The sequence below is a fragment of the Rhipicephalus sanguineus genome, chromosome 4 (assembly GCF_013339695.2).
Source record: "Rhipicephalus sanguineus isolate Rsan-2018 chromosome 4, BIME_Rsan_1.4, whole genome shotgun sequence".
In the NCBI taxonomy this organism is placed as follows: Eukaryota; Metazoa; Arthropoda; class Arachnida; order Ixodida; family Ixodidae; genus Rhipicephalus; species Rhipicephalus sanguineus.
Window position 1 is genome coordinate 60917269 of NC_051179.1, and position 15160 is coordinate 60932428.

The 15160-nt window shown below is 44.7% G+C and overlaps 1 long non-coding RNA gene across 1 annotated transcript; it reads right to left on the minus strand.

Annotated features, from left to right (window-relative positions):
- Nucleotides 1-8722: 8722 nt before the first annotated feature.
- On the minus strand, nt 8723-13996 carry LOC125758389 (uncharacterized). Its single transcript, XR_007416009.1, has 3 exons — nt 13192-13996; nt 13076-13126; nt 8723-8801 (listed from the first exon to the last, which is right to left on the minus strand). It is a non-coding gene; the product is annotated as an uncharacterized LOC125758389 (long non-coding RNA).
- Nucleotides 13997-15160: the final 1164 nt, after the last annotated feature.

The following is a 15160-nucleotide window of genomic DNA, read 5'->3' on the forward strand; positions in this document are numbered from 1 at the left end:
GTAGTAAGCTAAGCTAGTAACATTACTACCACGACGGTTATTACTTAGTTACTAATGCAGGAAAATAGTATTTGAAATTAGCAAATTTCCACCGTGAATGTTAGCTATTTGCAGCAACTATTGATGAAAATTTGCTACTTCATTTGATAACGTCAGTAAACTTCATGAACTAGAAAATTGCATCTTACTTAATACAAGGAGCATGCATCAGCTAATCTCACAGAAGTATCCCTTATGAAAAAAATTAATGTATTTCAATAAGAGACTAGTCTTTAGACATCAGAATCATTAAATGTCTTTTGCCCGTCTAATGCGCTTTCTCATGCACACCTAATGAGGTCTACAAGGAATTGGCTGCTGTTAGTGTGTAGAATCTGATGTATGAGTTTCAGCGTATTGCAGCCTTATGCCTGCAACAGCATGTTTGCTGCACACAGGTCAATAAATCTTTTGTGGTTAACAATACGAAATTGTGTAGGCTTTAGAGGATTGTAACAAAACTATCAGCAGAACATTTCCAGCAATGACTATATCAACAGCGTTCTTTACATGTAAGAGTATTTTGAAGCCAATAAATAATCTTGTAGCCTATGATGCAGACATGTGGAAACAAGCTCTACATTGTCAATTTATTTAGTTTAATGGGACAATAAATGGGGCTAGTTGATTCAATTCCCATGAAAGTGCAGTTTTATAATCACAAACAACCAATAAGATGATACGAGAAGTTTCCAGGAGTAAGTGCTTTTTTATTTAATTTTCTCGACGCGGCACTGACAGAAGCTCTCCTGTGCTGCGCTGTTGTGGTGGTACAGTTGCTGTATTTGAAACCTGCAAGAGAGAGTGTGAAAATGTAGTTTGGCATTGAAGCGAACAGCTTAGCGCAACACATCAACAGATGCTGCAATTTATGATTGATGACTTTCTGTTTCGAAATAGTGATATCATTTTTACTTACACTTTTACTTGAATAATCCACGTGTATTCAATGCCCAACCCCATAGCCTTGGCTTAATGCTGCTTTGATCAAAACATAAGAAAACGAACCGCTATACAGCACTTCTGAGGGCTGTGGTGTCATAGATAGGCCAGCTATCATATACAGGACAATTAGCTCGGTCAGCTTCTTTGATGTAACGTTGCATAACAGCATCCTTTCGCTACTCAAATGGTACTCCATGCATGACTCCTGGATGACTCCAGGAATAGGCTATTCTGCCATGAGAAACACCCTCATCCGATCATGCCCTCAGTGGACGGAAACAAGTTTTACGATTCAAGTGGAACGCTCGAGGAGCGCGGGGTTCCCTAGTGCTCTTTTGAGCTCCCTAGCTGAAAAGATGCTCGTCACTCTTAGAACGACAGAAATAACAGGCCAAACAAGCACACTCGCTCTCCCTTGGCTGACGTTCCCTACATTCACGGTTTCTCTCATAGGTTGAAGAAGACTGCAGGCAGAGTAGGCATAAGAGTTTTGTGCCCATCCCAAACCATCTGGCCTCCCTCTGCAGGCTAGTTAACAGGGATGAAACAGTATCCTTTTGCTGTGACAAGAAGCACAGAAATCATTTCATTGAATGCGTGAAGAACGTCGTTTATGACATTCCATTATTGCACGCATGCAAAAATCAAAACTACTGTCTTGTCTGGACAAAATCCGACGATGCACGTTGTTCTTAAATCCTACAAAATGATCCCTTTGTGAACATGCCAAATCTTTAAAAGCAACAACAGGCAGGAACCTGGCATTGTACATCATGCGGCTGCTCCCCATTGCTTGACAATGTGCAAGTTCTCATGAAAATATCGGGAGTAATGTGCTCACAAAATTTGTGAGGCGCACATAATTCACAAAAGGGGAGCAGCTTGCGCTAGCGCGCTATCACTAGCGCTATTTGACGAAGAAATTAGCTGCCATGAGCCTCAATTGTGATCACTAAGCTTGTTGTCACATGCTTTTGTTTTCTTGTTTTGTTTTCTGTTTTATTGTTAGTGGTTGCAGTTTTCTAGCCTTGCTGTCACTTGCTTCAAAAACCTTTTTTTTTCAGACCCTGGTTCTTCGTTTTGTTGATTTATGAATGTCAGACTTTTAGCGGTTTAATCAGTTTGGTATTGACCACCATGTCATTGTCTTTTTTGCCATTTTTGCTTGTGTTTATGTTTCAATGAAATCGGCTTCTGCCGCATCTTTGTAAACCCTATCCTGAAAAAAAGCCGGGCGGCCGAGTCACTTGATAGCATTTGTGCCATTTTTCTAATTTTTGCTCGCCTGCCTACAGATTCTCAGACTTTCCAATAAGGAAATCAGTTGATAGTCAGCTCTGTGCCCTGTATGTTCTTCGTCCCATTGTCTGCGCTCTTTTGCCACAAAGAAGAATCCACATTCAAGTGCGTTGTTACTTGTTAAACATCTTGACAGGATAGCACAGCTACTCAAGAAAAGAGCACATAGCAGTGCTGAACTCACGACTAACTTTTCTAGAAATCACGCAGATACTTAAGATATCACCTGAACCCAAGTGTTTTCACAGAGATAACATCATTTACAATGGTCGATTCCACGAAAGATAAAAAAAAGGTGTATACTTGATGTTTCCGATTTTCCTGATAATTTTGTATGTTGTGCACATATGACTGCACAGCACGAAATCGCAATTTGTTTTCACATAAAAATTTTTTTCAACACAGGAAAATTCGACGAGCGTCGCCGGTTGACGACGACCATCTTACGAAGAGTGCGTTTTCGTAAATTCGCAACCATGCTGGCAGCTACTGAAGCTATACATTACAAATATCTTTCTATTTAGCATAAGTAGAAGTGAAGAAGAAATAGCTCTTATAATTTCATGGAATTCTGAGCAAATTATGCATTTTTAAAAATTCACGAAAAACGCTGCGTTAGTGAAAATTAGTCAAATTTGGGACGCTATGGTTACTTCTGTAAACATCTTAGTTTGTTCATATTTGCTGTATGAATAGGCCTTTATGTGAATAATGAACCTCTGCATTTGTATTTCTCTAATAATTTTCAAAGTAGTAAATTTTCATGTATTATTTGTATGGTCGCCCATTTGATGTCGTCACCGATCATCATGCACTATGCTGGCTGTCATCATTGAAGGATCCCTCGGGCCGTCTCGCCCGCTGGGCACTTCGCCTGCAAGACTACGACATCCGCGTGCTGTACCGCAACGGACGCCAGCATGCTGATGCCGACGCCCTCTCGCGCTCCCCCTTGCCTGACGCCAATGCCTCCTGCTCAGTATCTCACATTGCTGTTTCTTCCATCGACGTTCACACCATCACTACCGAGCAGCGCAAGGATAAATGGATCACCTCGCTGATAGACTTGCTCACTGATCCGTCGGCAACACCAACCACTCGCCCGTTGCGTCGTCAAGCCCACAATTTCGCCATTCGTGACAACCTACTGCACCGACGCAATTACAACGCCAACGGCCGCCAGTGGCTACTTGTGATACCCCGAAGTCTGCGTGCTGAAATATGCGAGTCCTTCCACTCTGATCCGCAATGCGCGCACTCTGGGGTATCCAAAACTTACCACCGCATTCGACAACGATACTTCTGGCGAGGGATGTACCGTTACGTGCAGAAGTTCGTCCGCTCCTGCCTCGATTGCCAACACCGAAAACCTTCAACGCACGTGTCACCAGTCGGTCTACAACCATTACCTTGCCCTAACCATCCGTTTGGGCGCGTGGGCATCGATTTGTATGGACCACTTCCTCTGACCTCGGCTGGTAACCGTTGGGCCATCATCGCCGTTGACCATCTAACGCGATCTGCCGAAACCGCTGCCCTCACAGCGGCTACAGCGTGCGATGTTGCCTCCTTCCTGCTACACCGATTCATGCTGCGTCACGGTCCACCCTAGAAGCTTCTCAGCGATCGAGGCCGTGTCTTCTTGTCGGAAGTCGTCGAAGCCATTCTCAAAGAGTGCCATGCTGTTCACCGCAAAACTACTGCTTACAACCCGCAGACGAATGGCCTAACCGAACACTTTAACCACACGCTCGGCGACATGCTCTCAATGTATGTCGCCGCCGATCACACAAATTGGGATGCCATTCTGCCCTTCGTCACCTACGCCTATAATACCGCCCCTCAAAGCACTACTTGTTTTTCACCCTTCTTCCTGTTGTACGGAAGGCACCCGTCGCACACCATTGACACGATACTACCCTACAAGCCGGATCCATCTGAGTGTGCGCCTATTTCTGACACAGCCAGGCTTGCTGAAGAGTGTCGCAAGCTTGCAAAGACCTTTACAACGCACGAACAAGAGCGGCAGAAGAGCCTTCGCAGTGGCACCACCACTTCTGAGTCCACGTTAGTCGCCGGAGCGCTCGTATGGCTCTCGGTCCCTACCACTGCAACTGGCCTCTCTTCAAAACTACTGCCGAAATACGAAGGCCCCTACCGGGTCATCGAGCGCACATCACCGGTCAACTACCTGATCGAACCCATCGAACCAGCTTTGGACATGCGCCGTCGAGGGCGCGACATAGTCAACGTGGAGCGCCTCAAGGCCTACTAACCCACTGATAGTGACAAGCTGTTAGGTCGCCGGACGGCTCCCTTTTAACCATTAAGTTTATTGCAGAGAGTAGTGAAGACAGGACAAGAAGGGACACAGATAGGCGCTATCTTTTAAGTGTTTTTTGGACTCAGATCACACATATTTATAATTTAAAAAGAAAAACTTCAACATGCGCAGGCACAGCTGCGTCCAGGAAAAATAGTTATTTCTTTGACAAGTAGTGTAATGACACACTAACGCAATCTCGGCCAAGATTATGAATACTTGCTGACTCAATAATCAATGTAGTATAGTTTCTTTACTGTTTGGCAAACAGGCAATCGCTGCGTTTCTTTACATTGTTGCAATGTTCCCTGAATCTTTCCTTGAGATGTTGCCCCATTTGCCCTCTATAATGCTTACCCCATGATAGGAGTATCTGATAAACGGTACCTTATATGCAGGGCACGTAACGTGTCCTGTGATTCTTATTGCAGCCAAGCCTCTCCTCTGAGTATCTGGGTTGCTGCTTTTCCATAGTTTAGCATGCTTATTTGAGGCCATGAACATTATGCTGATGATCCCGAGCACCAACCGTTTTTATATTGTTGAATATTCCGTGCAGATATGGCATCGTGGCAAACATTTTTCGGCCATCAAGATTTGGCTTTTTTTTTTTGGCTTGGCAACTGGAAGGTGGTTTTCTGGGTAGGGCATATGCAAACGATACAGCAAGGTGAACAGGATATCCTGCTTGTGTCAGGGGAGTTCTTTGGAAATTAAGGCTTGTCCACAAGTAATAGGAACAGAAATTTTACTGCGTTAGCGAGCCACAGTGGCATAGGCAGAAATTCATTTCGGGGAAGAGGGCGAGTGGGGGCATGGGCCTGGTCTGCTACCCCCTCGCTACGCCACTGTCCAAGCAGTGTCAGACAATGCACCTTTCTACCATTATTGAGTGGGAGAAACTAAGAGGCAGCAATGGCTTGTTTCCCATCAGTTCGTATAACTAGCTCATGCACTTTTTATGCAAATGAAATTGTACATTCAGGAACCTGATATGGTACAATCCTTGCCCGGATGCTCGTGGGTAAGCACCAGTGGGTGTTAGTAATCATGTGCCAGTGTTAATATGTTAGTGGCTTCAGATTCGAAAGAACCTTTGTGGTATTTAATAAAGAAAGACGCAGTCATCCTCATATCTAAAACATTTAAAAACTTATGTGCTTGCATATTGTAGTAAATAATCATGTTCCTATTTCTTGTGGACGAGGCTTGATTTCAAGAACTCGCTGGATGCAAGCAGGATATCCTGCTCCCCTTGCTGTATTGGCTGCAGAAGCCCTACTAAACAAACACCTTCCAGCTGCCAGGCCAAAGAAATGGCTAATCGTGATGGCCAAAATATGTTTGCCACTATGTCATACCTGCACGGGATATCCGACAATATAAGAACGGTTGGTGCTCGGGCAATCATCAGCATAGTGTTCACGGCCTCAAATAAGCGTGCTAAACTATGAAAAGGTTGCAACCCAGACACTCACTTGGCTGCAATAGGAATCACAGGACACATTATGTGCTCTGTAAGGAAGGCATCGTTTATCAGATGATGGGATAAGCATTATGTGGGGCAAATGGGGCAGTGTATCAAAGAAAGGCTCAGGGAAGACTGAAACATAAAGAAAGGCAGTGATGACTGGTTAGCTGAACACTGGAGCATGTGTGGTTGCTTCCCACTTTTTGATGAGAGTTTCATCGTGCGTATGCACAGCAACGAAACTACTACATTAAAATTGAGTCGGCAACTATTAATAATCTTGGCTGAGATTGCATTAGTGTGCCTTCACTATCTTTAACAAAGAAATAATTATTTTTCTTCGATGGAGCTGTGCCTGCGCACGCCCAATTTTTTTTTTTTCATGGCAGCACCACACAGTTTCACCACAGTTTCATGGCAGCACAAACAACACAGATGTTCGATGGAAGATGGAGGAGGCTTGAAGAGACGAAAAAAATCTTCAAACGGTATGTCACTGCAGCCAACTCTTGTACGAGTAGACTTGCCTTCATCAAGATGGCAACATCAAGAATTAACAGTTGCTCCCTTTATGAAGACAACTCCAAGTTTCAAAACGTTGGCTCTGGCGACATCCCATGTTCAAAGATTACAAGTTCAACAATGCAAACTATTCGACGTTCCATGTTCAAGGAATGCAAACTAAATAATATGCATTGCACTGAAGTGCAGAAGGTACGTTTCTCACTCCTAAGCTAAAGGCCAGTATATGCTGTATATCAATAGACCTTATGCAAAATTGCTGCCATCTGTTGGAGGTTTGACGAAGCTAACGATTCGGCGCCATGTTGGAGGCTTGTGCCCGAATTCTATTGCTGTCGCCGCTATCACTTCTTGCTTGTATCCGCTTTGGTAGTCGGCAATCAGGGCATAAAAATGTCAGGCGGGCCTGTACACGTTACCGGCATTTCCTAGTTTTTACGTTGACGGTTATTACATGTAAAGAACCGCCTCACAGCGAGAAGAAGGTACAAGTTTGACACTGCGAGTCACGTGCAGGCCTGTCGTCGTCGATAATGAAGCTCTGCGCTAGGTTACAAATTGGCCTGTCTGTTTTCAGTGTAGCGAATAAAGCGTTGTTAGCTATCTGAATATCATGCTTGTATAATGTAGGATGGTTGGGAAGAGGCTTTATTTAGCGCGGCTAGGCGCAGCGATGACGGTAAGAAAGTGCAGTTGACCCAATTCAAAGCATATTTCATGAGGGACAGCCTATGTCGAGCCGACGTAGTGTCCATCTAATTTTAAATAAAACGTTGTCCTCTTTTTATCTTTGAAATAATATTATTTCGCTGTTGTAGTCATCCGACCTATGTTATGTACAGAATTACCGCGCGATTAAAATGCAGAAAATTGCGCATCTCATGCACGTGGAAAGTGAACATGAAAAGTGTAGTGTCTCCTAGAAGTAGATGCCGATCAGCTGGTATTTTATTGAATATCCTTCCGATATGTGATCCTATATAACAGGAAACGCCAAGAATATTCGTGTTCACATTGTCGCTTTAGGGGCCTACTGGTGCTTTACAATTTAAACCCGTTGCGGCAAGGCAGTTTTGCTTCGCCGACTGAAACCGCCTCAGCGCGTAACCAGCGGTAGCGCACCCACGGTAGAATGTAGCACATTTCCCGGAACAGCATTTTATTTAGTTTCATAAGAAAAGTACCACGCACTTGAAGCACCTGTTAACATTTCATAGCAAACTGGAGTGTACAGAGGATTTTTCCGAAGGGGGGATCAGCTTTTGGGAGAACCTGATTTGCTCTTCCTGGGGTATAAGTTAAACAAAAAAAAGTAAGGGGTGGGGGCGGTCAGGACATCCGGGCAACCCGTCTGAACCTGGCAGTGATACCACATGAAATGCTTGAAAAATACGCATAGTGAAGAAATACGCACGCAAAGCAACCCACCAGACACTACCTTGTTAAACTCCACCATCGAAAACAAACTACAAACAACACGCTCCAGCACAATCGGTCCGTCCGCTGCAAATCAATGACGCGCACGAGCTATCTGTCTAACATGTAATTGTTACCGCAATTTAATAAACAAGCTAATATCAACAGCAGCGCAGGCATGCGCGAGTAGCCGCGATGCAGCTTTGAAGCTCGTACACGAAGCGGGTTTGTGCCTGCAGCAAGCACACGGTGCGAAAACTTTCTTGTTCTGGCATGACATGAAAGAGTGTTCTCTGATGAGTGCCGATGCTGTCACATACCGCATATATTAACGGCGAACGGAAACACGGCGTTAGTCGTAAGCAGTAACCGAAGCAACGGAACGATCTGCTGATTCTCGTCGGCCACGAGGAAATGTACTAACATGGAGGCTTGTTTCCTGCAAACCTTCTTTCAGCATCCCAATTTCCTCAATCTCAGCAACACAGCACTCGAAAATATGTTGGCATTTTCGTTCTTATCAGCCGCCACACGTTGATATGTACGCTCCTTGTCTACATGCGGAGCGCGCTTAGCCTTCAACATGGCGGAAATGCACACAGCGGCCGCTAGATGGCAGCAGATTTTGCATAAGGTCTATAGGTGCTATGTGTCCAAACTGTCGCAATCTAGTGATGAAAAGAAATGCCTACCACTCATTATGGCTTGCCCGGGCTTGCAGGAAGTATGCTCCTATCTTGTACTGCAATCTGTCCTCTGTGTCGGTGCCATGAACAGCTCTCATCGCTGATACATGCATAATAGATACCACAAGGAAATGTTGATTTTCACTCAAGACAAACCCAACCACACACAGATAGTGAGTACCAAACATGTCTTCAGGCAAGTCTATATTCATATATTAAAGAGATCGATCCTTGAATGAAGGGATCAGGGTGCAATAAGAACAGGTATTAGTGGACCAGCCACTTGCAGACTATTGAAAGAGTGCCATTGCGTGTTCAACATTCACACATGTACACAGTAAGCAATCAGTCATGGGCACGTTACCAGTAAAATGTAACAGTGTTACAGTTACCTAAGCCAAAAAAGTGGGATAGGTTTCAAACAGGAGAAAGTGCCTCAGACAGGCTGGCCGACGTTTCCATAGGGGGACCTATCTTTATCGAAGGCACCTTGTCATCCTTGGCGTGTTAGTTTTAAAGGGTTAGTGTTGACGTCATGTCTAGCGGTGGTGCTTGTCGCTGTTGGTAATTGCTGCCTGGAAAGAGAAAACTAGAGAGAGGAGTGTAGCCCTTGCCACATCATTTCAAGAAAGTTTGCAACGGCGCTCAGGCCTCTCATCTCAGAAGTAAGGGGAGCTGCAAAGAAGGAAAAAAAAAGCAAGAAAAAGGAGAGAAAAAAAGAAAAAAAATGGAAAGGGGGGGGGGGGGTCTACTGAGCGAGAGCCGTCAAAGGCAAAAAAAAAAGAGTGGAGTATGAAAGCCACTTGGAAAGGCTGCAGAAGGGTGGCACGTCTAGCCCTCACAAAGGGCTGCAGAAGATGGTGGGTAAGGCAACTACAGGCGGGGAAAGCGGGCGGCGTACTTTTAAAAGCCCACATGTGGAATTTAAGTGATATTGAGAGGGGTGTCTGAAAAACACGTGCTTGATGGGTGAAGTCATTGGCTCTGTTAAAGTAACTGTTACAGTTACAGTTACAGAGTTTCCAAAAGTAACCTGTTACAGTTACAGTTACTGTGACAAGTAACGTCGTTACTTTGTTGGAGTTACTGTGACGAAGTAACGTCGCTACTTTTCCGTTACTGTATAAAATAAATAATAGATTACAAACCAAACGATAGAATTCATTTATTAAATATGTACGAAGGCATGCGGGCAGTCAAAATTGCACGTGGTAAAACCCTAGACGAAGTAAACCTAATAGGGGGCCAAACACAAGCATTTGTTGTGTACACCTCATTTTGTTGCATCAATTTTGTTGTTCATGCACCGTTGGTGAAAAAGGGAATTTATTTGCAAATAATAATAACAAATGTCCTCTGATACTCAAAATGGAAAATGTGGTTGATGCACTAGAACGACAGCAGTATCATAGGATGTTTATTAACGACACCCAGAAGCGCATGCGAATAGCAACGGAGAGTGTGTGACGAATGAAGATGACGTCCATTGTGTCTGTTCCATATATATGTTCAAGGTGTATCAGACCCTGTTCGGTTAGCTTTGCGTCCGCTGGGCATACAAACCGTTTCTAAGTCCCGTTATACTCTGGGGCATGTGTTCGCGAAACCCAAAGATTGCACACCTGCAGACGATCAGAGTAGGGTGATATACAAGCCCGATGCGGGCATTGCGACGTGACTTGCATTGGCGAAACGGGAAGGAAAGAATCAACGAGGCTTAAAGAAGGCAAACGGGATGTTGTTAAAGCAACTCATGCAACGCATTCTAAGACGGAGCTTGTTTAACACTTCCGGAGAACGGGGCATAGGTTTGACGTAAACACTGTGACGATGCTGGCTCGAGAACGAAGGTGAGGGGAAGAAACTCCTGGAATCGCGGTTCATTCGCCGCGACGCGTCGGCTTGCAATATAGTTACTGTATATGGCACCTTTAGGAGCCATGTCGTAGCATATACAGTAACTATAGTCGGATACAACTTAAGAAGTCAGGAGAGACTAAAGAAAAGAAATAGTCCCGCTCATGCACGCGCCGATGTTCTCCAAAGGCGAAGCCACCGCCATCCCGCTCATGATGTCCGTCCCGAGTGCGCGCCCATTGGTGCAGGCTTGTGTTCATCTGCCTTTGAGGAGAAAATGCCGCTGACTTCTAAAGTTGTATCCGACTATAACATGCAACAACCACATTCCCCTACTGGTTTACACGGACGTATGGGACACTGGTCGATCTCCGCAAATTTTTTTCTTTCTTTCCTTTTCTTTTTCTTGTTGCCAGTGTATACTGAGGATGTCACATGCATAGGAGGCGAAACGTCCATGTGATTTTGTTAATAATTGTTGTATTAAGTTGGAGTAAACCTTTTACAATTAGTTTCAAAGAGGTTTTGAAAAATTACTTAGTTCACGGTATTTGTGCCTCTCAACCATTTCGCGCTCTGCTGCTTTCTAGCCGTCAGTCAAACACGATTATTGCGCAGCCTCGGACGAAGGAGAATATAAACTTGGCGTCGTGATGTTCCACCGGTACACCAAGAACCGAGCTAGAAGCTCAAGTGACAAAAAGGATATATATACGCCGGAAAAAAAAACTACTTGAATTTAGCAAGTTGTTCAGTTCCAACATGATTGACTTACGACATGTAGTTTACAAGTAAACTTAAGTTGTGTTAAAGACTGACTGCTGACCTCGGTCTTCTGCAGGGTAGATAATTCTCTAAGCGACCTCCACCCCTAAATTGGTAGGGGAGCCGTGCTGTGGAAAGATGAAAGGTGGAGAGGATATGGGAAAGTAACTGTAACGGTATTTCCCATTACAGTTACTCTGTAAAAAAGTAACAGTGTTACCGTTACAAGTTCCTATAAATTAAAAGTAACTAGTTACAGTTACAAGTTACCGAAAAAAGTAACTAGTTACCGGTAACGCGTTACTAGTAACTAGTTATTGCCCAAGACTGTAAGGAATACCCGAAATATGCACATAGCCCTATGGGCGATCCACATGAAAATAACGATATGCACACTTTTATCGAAATATAAAAAAAATGAAAGAGTGTGCGTGGTCCATGTGCACTTGGTGTGAGGTGGGAATGAGCCATGCATATTGTATTGCATCATGAATGTAAGCCATTCAGGGAACAAACTTTTGGTTCTCTAAAGCGAATTCCCGTGTAGTTTGTCTTGTAGAGTTGAGCTGTCAATTTGATTTCATTTTAAGTTATGTAAGGCCTTCACAAAACCGATAATATTTTCCAACTTTCTGTGAACTTCTGGAAACATATATGAGAATTGAGATCTTTTTCTTTTAATTTATGACCTTACAAAGCTCAATAAACCCTAAATCACTGCATACTAAACCTTGGTTATGCATTTAAGTAAGAGAGCAATATTGGTACTATGCTGAGTAAAAAAAAGCGTGAAAATACAATAACTTAAAGCACCACACAATAAAGCAACATTCTCGCAACATGAGCACAATCTAAGTTATTTGTGATAGAGAACCTCGTGTGCTTAAAGATGCTAAGAAAAATATATAAAGGCAGAACACGAGCTCACGCATATTTTCTCAAACACACAATATTGAAACAAAGAGTAGCATGTGTTAGCTTAATTAACCTAATTGAATTGACATATTCGTCTACTAACACTATTTGATATAAACATGTGCTTCTTCACATTAAGTACACATTTGTTGGAGTGTGCACTTAGTACCAGTACGTAACATAATTCACTCAAATACATTACTTCGAGTGAGCTCCTTTAAAACATTTATGAGGCAGCTAGGTTAAAATCCTAACCACAAAACAACTGCATGGATTTCTGGCGAAAAGCTCGGGGACGCAACCACGAAAACATATCCATCATCGTGTGCGCGTGTCAGGGCTGTGTGTTTTGCTATCACGTCAGGGGCGTAGCCAGAAATTTTTTTCGGGGGGGGGGGGGGGTTCAACCATACTTTATGTATGTTCGTGCGTGCGTTTGTATGTGTGCGTGCCTATATACGCAAGCAAAACTGAAAAATTTCGGGGGGGGGGGGTTGAACCCCCCCCAACCCCCCCCTTGGCTACGCCCCTGTATCACGTCCCCAGTCTTGTGATAATTTTGCGTGTTATTGCCGAGTTTGGTGAACTCTCGCATCACCACAGTGAAAACATTATGGGACGACCCCATGTGTTTAAAAGCACACACTTTCTAACGGCGACAAGGGATTCTAGAAACACTCTCAAGCGATGATCTCGTACAGTAAACAGTCAAGGAATAACAGCACAACGACACGAGGCCTGCATGATCGAAGCATAAGATTGCGTAGCGCAATGCGCATCCTTCAAACATGTCATTTATGGTGGTGTATATAAGTGCACCCAAAGCACAAAACATACCTGCCTATCGGGTATCTGTTGATCATCCTCGCTGTGCCAACACGACGGTTCCTGCAAACAGTTGTCATGCAATGAAGTAACAAAGTTACGTAGTTCAGCGACCTTCTTCAACTTACCCAAGTTTGGCATTGGCACTCTTCACAGTCGCTCGTCAAAAGGCTCAAGCTTCCGCTCCTGTGGAACCGCGGTCGCCGCTTGTCAAAACACTCGGACGCGGATTGTCTTCGGAAGTACACTCGATCACTCGATCAACGTGAGTAATCGATGAACGAAGCAAGAAAGCACTTTTGAGCGCGGACACAAAGCTGTGCGTCCCGTGAGGCTGTGTTGAGTGGCAACGAACAACGACCATCATCCGCCACTGGATCAAGGCAGGAGAACGCCCCAACACGCGGAAAATGCCCAGTCGACGAATGTCGCGTACGATAAGCACGCAATAAACGCACACAATACACGATAAACATGTAAGCGCGGCACACATGTGAAGCTGGCGGCGGCGCTCCGGCAGTACAACGAGACCTGTTGCAACTGTTAGCTTACAGTCTAAACCAAAAAGAATGTAGGTGGCAGAAGTGTCGTCATATGCTACAGGTCATATTTTTTATTAAAAATTTGTGGCTTTTCACACAGGCCAAAGTCAGGGAGGCGCGGCTGTATCTTGAATTCACCGGCCGCATTCGGCGCCAGCACAGGAAACACTACGCGACGTCAACGTGGACTTCGAACTTTGAGCACGCTCGCTCGGCGCTGTTGCTAGAAGTTTCTCTCTCGCTTCTCGCCGCGGCGCCGATTTCAATTCCTGCATAAAACAACGGACTCTGTATATATAAACGTTGCGTTCGCTCGAGCCATTTTCGCGTCGGGCTCCATATAAGCGTTGCGTCCGCTCGAGCCATTTTCGCGTCGGGCTCCATATAAGCGTTGCGTCCGCTGGCGGCCGCATATAGCGGGCCCAATCCGTCACCGCAGAATTTGTCACGCTTAATGGCGATTGAAGGGCCGCTTATATGCAGTACCTTGTGGTGGAATAAAAATGGGCCGTTTATGTGCCGGACGTTATACGGTACTTGAATAAGAGTGTAGTAAGTATTGTAGGAAACTCTATGCTGCGAACGATATTGTTCCATGGTCAGCTGCTCGTGATATCGAGATATCATAGCTTTCTTCAGCTTGGCACTGAAATTGAGGGATTTGCAGCGGCTGAAACTTTGGTAGAAGACGGCGGCTCCGTTCTGTGCTGCACATGACGTCACACGCGCCATTACAAAATGGCGGTCGCCGGCGGCGGGCGGGGTTTACAGCCGGCGACTTCTAGGGCTTGTTTTGCACTGAAATATTCGTTTACGGCCCACTTTTGAAATCTGTATAGGCATAATAGACTCTCTACTTCTAGTTTTCGCTGAAAACCACAAATCTGTGGGCGACCGTGTCATGGCCCCTTTAAGATGCATGATACATTCTTTCATGCATTGGATATACAGAGACTGATACGCGTCTTGCCAGACGTATCATGACACAGATACAAGATACCCAAGGAGTGTCAAAGACGCTATCTAAGATTCACGTATCTTCGATACTGCCTAGCACTGCAACTTGTTCCCGATCACACTTTAGGTACAAAAAAAATTATGTTCAACGATTCGCAAAGATAGCGCGCAAATTATCATTGGCTTCATAGACGCTGCCTTAATGGATCAAGTTGCTGCGCAGTCTGCACATTGCTTCCTCAGCGCACTGCTTAAATCTACAATTAAGCGCGTGCGGTATTCTGTCGCACTGTGACGTTGACAAAGGTCGCCACGAAAGCAGCAGCCTTGCCAGTTCGGTTCCCTAATGTACCAAGTGGAGACGCCTACGCTTCTAGCGACTAATCAGCTAAGTGCTCTCGACATTTCGTTTGTCTGTACGTGTAAGTGGCTTATGCTGCGTTCTCATACATAGTATCTCGGTCGCGGCGACGCTCGCATTTCGACGGAGGCTAAATGCTAGAGGCCCGTGTACTGTGCGATGTCAGAGCACGCTAAAGATCCCGAAGTGGTCGAAATTTCCGTAGCCCTCTTCTACGGCGTGCTTGTAATCGTACCG